The 4882-nt window shown below is 44.2% G+C and overlaps 1 pseudogene; it reads right to left on the reverse strand.

The window, feature by feature from the left end:
• Positions 1 to 574: 574 nt before the first annotated feature.
• Positions 575 to 692, reverse strand: LOC126189172 (5S ribosomal RNA; annotated as a pseudogene).
• Between the last annotated feature and the right edge of the window lie 4190 nt (positions 693 to 4882).

The following is a 4882-nucleotide window of genomic DNA, read 5'->3' on the forward strand; positions in this document are numbered from 1 at the left end:
GCAGAATCTGCTGAGAGGCGACGGAACGTCAGATAACGGCGAAGTAGGCTGCACATCAAAGACGTTTGAATGTCAGAAACATAAAGTGAGTCGTTCTATTGCGTTTAGAAGGTTGGAGGTGAAATTATACAGCCAGCGTTCTTCAGATAGTCCATAACTGTCCACTTATGTGCAAATTAAAGGGTTATACGTAACACGTAACAAACGTAACAGGTTATAGTTCCGAATATGACAGTCAGACGTGGCACAACGATTGAGGTCACGTAGCGGACCGTCTGTAACTAGTCAGAAGACTGAAGACCGAAAAAAAAATGATAAAGTGGTTGATCGTCATTTCTTGGCACTCTCGAGTGCTGTTTAGTCATCATTAAAAAGCACTCCACCTTCAGGCCACGAGTGGCCTACCGGAACCATCCGACCGCCGTGTCATCCTCGGTGGACGATGCGGATAGGAGGGGCATGGGGTCAGCACACCGCTCTCCCGGTCATAAGATGGTATTCTTGACCGAAGCCGCTACTATTCGGTAGAGTAGCTCCTCAGTTGGCATCAAGAGGCTGATTGCACCCCGAAAAATGGCAACAGCGCATGGCGGCCTGGATAGTCACCCACCCAAGTGCCAACCACGCCCTACAGCGCTTAACTTCGGTGATCTCAAGAGAACCGGTGTATCCACTGCGGCAAGGCCGTTGCCCTTTAGTCACCATTAGCAGTGCGGAACCGAAATGGTGGCCTACACATGTTTTCCAGTCTCCTATTGTCATTCTAATAGGCTCACACTAGTGATAACAGTCTATATGCCTGCAAAAATGCCACATGTAATACTCAGAATTGTCACGATATCACTTCTCATTTAGCATAGTCATTTCTTCGAAGCTCACGAAGGATCTGTGTGAAGACAGACAATGTCACGAAATATATTTCACGAGTATAATCTGAAACTCATAATAACAAAGGAATATTAGTTCCTTTACATAAAACCAGAATAGTACCAACAATTTTCGGACATGACAAATGGAGTTTTTCTATTTGCCATAGTTTGCTTTTATCTCAGTCTTCGTATTAATAATAATATAAGGCCAGAGCCTGCAAAGGCGCTTATATACGAGTAAACCTACAAGCTAGGTATCAAAGTCTCCAACCAGTTGCCAAAATCTCCAATCCAGTGCCCTCTATGAAACTGCCCACTGTGCCGGCCGCAGTGGCCAAGCGGTTAAAGGCGCTACAGTCTGGAACCGCGCGGCCGCTACGGTCGCAGGTTCGAATCCTGCCTCGGGCATGGATGTGTGTGATGTCCTTAGGTTAGTTAGGTTTAAGTAGTTCTAAGTTCTAGGGGACTGATGACCTTAGAAGTTAAGTCCTATAGTGCTCAGAGCCATTTGAACCATTTTGAAACTTCCCACTGTGTTGAAACCTGTCAAGACACTGAACCCTTGAACGGCTACCTTGAGAGGGAAACTGTATTGTGGCTTAAAAGTCCGTGATATATGGCGCATGTACACATACATGAAAAGAGGCTGCTGGATAGGGCGAGTCAAAAGTCCGTGGACACCTTCGTAAGTTGGAAGATTAAAGGGAACATTGAAATGTGATGATGGGATCATAGGCCGGCCGGTGTGGCCGTGCGGTTCTAAGCGCGTCAGTTTGGAACCGCGTGACCGCTACGGTCGCAGGTTCGAATCCTGCCTCGGGCATGGATGTGTGTGATGTCCTTAGGTTAGTTAGGTTTAAGTAGTTCTAAGTTCTAGGGGACTGATGACCTCAGTAGTTAAGTCCCATAGTGCTCAGAGCCATTTGAACCATTTTTGATGGGATCATAGGTTTGACGTGGGGCTGCAACATTTGGAGTGAATGTCATTCATGGCCGCCATCTTGAAATCCGCCACTTTAGATTCAAGTCATTTTTTTTTATGGGAAGGCTGGTGTATGGCACATCAGATAACACTCGCTTGAGCTCTGGAACTGAGTAGTGTAATTTGTTTTTGTCTATCTTGTACAGTTTAGAAGCTGTTAATGTTCAAAGTTACTTTAATACCGACTCACGTCTCTCTTTGTTCCAGGTGATGTAAAATGGGTCTGACACGTGAACAGAAGATCGAAATCATGTTTATATCAGGGGAACGCAGCTACCGAACAATAGCAGCTGACTACAACAGACGGCACCCAGACAGAGAACCGGTATCGCACAGCACGGTGGCTCACGTGATCACCAAATTCAGGGAGATGGTTCAAATGGCTCTGAGCACTATGGGACTCAACTGCTGTGGTCATAAGTCCCCTAGAACTGAGAACTACTTAAACCTAACTAACCTAAGGACAACACACAACACCCAGCCTTCACGAGGCAGAGAAAATCCCTGACCCCGCCGGGAATCGAACCCGGGAACCCGGGCGTGGGAAGCGAGAACGCTACCGCACGACCACGAGATGCGGGCAAATTCAGGGAGACTGGCTCTGTTCACGATAGGGCACGTAATGGGCGACCAAGGACTGTCACCAACGAGGAACCTGCAACTGCGGTTGTTGCGTCGTTTGTGAAAAGTCCTAAACGAAGTACCCGTTGTGTGACCCTAGCATGTGGAATAAGCCAAACCTCAGTTGTCCGGATATTGCACACCAATAAGTGGCATCCTTACAAGCTGCAGATGCAACATCGACTTAACGAGGATGACCCTGATCGCCGGTTGGAGTTCTGCCTGTGGGCTACTGAACAACACGAACTGGATGCTTTGTTTGCCAAGGGCATACTGTTCCAGCGACGAGGCGTATTTCACTTTGAACGAGATTAATCGACATAATTGTCGATACTGGAGAGACGCAAATCCGAACTGGGTTGCCCCAATTCGAGAACATAGTCCAGCGAAGGTGATGGTGTGGTGTGGCATATGAGACACCCGCATCATTGGGCCATTTTTCATTTGCAACACCTTAACTGCACCACAGTATCTGATGCAGCTGCAGGACCTTGTGTTCCCTTCCACACTGAACGCTGACGGCATTTTACCATCTTGTTTTCTGCACGATGGAGCCCCTCCACACTATGGCACTGGTGTCCGTGAAAGGTTGGAGGAACGACTGCCAGGGAAGTGGATTGGTCGCCGTGGTCCCGTGGAGTGGCAGCCCAGATGCCCTGACTTAACGCCCCTTGATTTTTATCTATGGGGACATCTTAAGCAGATAGAGTATGCTGAGAGTATCCGTGATTTGAGACAACTGGAGGAACGCACACAACACGTCTGTGACCAAATTGCAGGAGACACTCTCCTCCGTGTGCAGCCAGAGTGGTTGCGGTGACTGCCGTTGTGCATTGCACGGAATGGACATGTAGAACTTGTGTTGCAGCAGTCGGTATGAAGGCAATTTCCCAACTTTGAACATTAATAACCTCTAAACTGTACAAGATAGACAAAAACAAATTACACCACTAAATTCCAGAGCTCAAGCGAGGGTTAGTGTTATTTGATGTGTCATACACCCCCCATCCCATTAAAAAAAAAAAGACTTGAATCCAAAAAGGCGGATTTTAAGATGGTGGCCATGAATGACATTCACTCAAAAAGTTGAGGCCCCACATCAAACCTATGTTCCCATCATCACATTTCAGTTTTTTCTTTAATCTTCCGTTTTTACGCAACACGCAGTGCCTTCAAATACTATGTGCAAGATTTTCATATTCTCTCGTTCGCTATCGCAAGTGATTAGCCCTGCAGAAAAAAATGAACAGGGCCTATTTGTAGCAAATGTAATGTGGTTAAAATTTTTATTAGGATACGTTTTCGCTGGGGCCACAGTTTTCGCATTATTCAATAAAGAGGCATCTGAAGGTCACTTTTCTACATTTTTCTCGAATAATTCGAAAACTGCGGCCTCTAGCGAAAACGAATCCTAGTACAAAATTTAATCACAGTAACTTTCCTACAAACTGGTTCTGTTCATTTTTTCTACAAGACTAATAGAGAGAAAAGATGAAAGTCTTGCGCATGGTATCTGAAGGCGTTGTGGCCTCCATAAAACCCCCAGGCATGGGCAGCTGAATCGTCCTGTATAATGGAAAGCTTTATTGGGATATTCATCTTTTAGATCTGCAGTTCTTCTTTTTCTTTCCGCATTTGCAGTAAAATTGTAGAATATAGATTCTGCCTTTTTGCAAATACACTGTTTTTTCTTTTTACCCAAACACGTTTCAGCACCTCTGTGCCATCATCAGTGGGTTTTTGTTTGTTGAAAACTATAAAAAGTGAACATATTTCAAGTTGTAACTGAGCTAACAATGTGAAGCCTAAAGAAAGTTTTTGTTCGTTTTGCTTCTTACCGTGATTTTACATTATATGGTTTGGCAGGACTAACTGTATGGCGACCAACACGGATAGCTTGTCATCTGCAAACCAAACCATGCAAATGTGAATTTCATCGGCGGGTTTACAGATCCCCTGATTTTTAAAAAACGTGATTTTAGGGTTAGGAATCACAACAACATAGTGCTCACCAGGTTTTGCGAAGTTAAAAGGCGTATATATATATATATATATATATATATATATATATATATATATACCAAGGTTAGAGGAAAATCTACAAAGAAGCCATGGATTACTCGAGGAATAGGGGTATCTTGTAAAACAAAAAGAAAACTGTATCTGTCAATCCGAAACATTTCCAATGTTGATGCTATAGCACATTATAAGAAATACTGCAAAATATTAAAGACTGTAATACGGATGTCAAAGCAAATACATTACAAGGAAAAGATAGTCATATCAGATAACAAAATAAAGACAATATGGGATATAGTGAAGGAGGAGACCGGTAGAACCAGACATGAAGAGGAACAAATAGCATTAAGAGTAAATGATACATTGGTGACAGATGTGTATAGTGTTGCAG

Source organism: Schistocerca cancellata, chromosome 5 (assembly GCF_023864275.1).
Source record: "Schistocerca cancellata isolate TAMUIC-IGC-003103 chromosome 5, iqSchCanc2.1, whole genome shotgun sequence".
Lineage (NCBI taxonomy): Eukaryota > Metazoa > Arthropoda > Insecta > Orthoptera > Acrididae > Schistocerca > Schistocerca cancellata.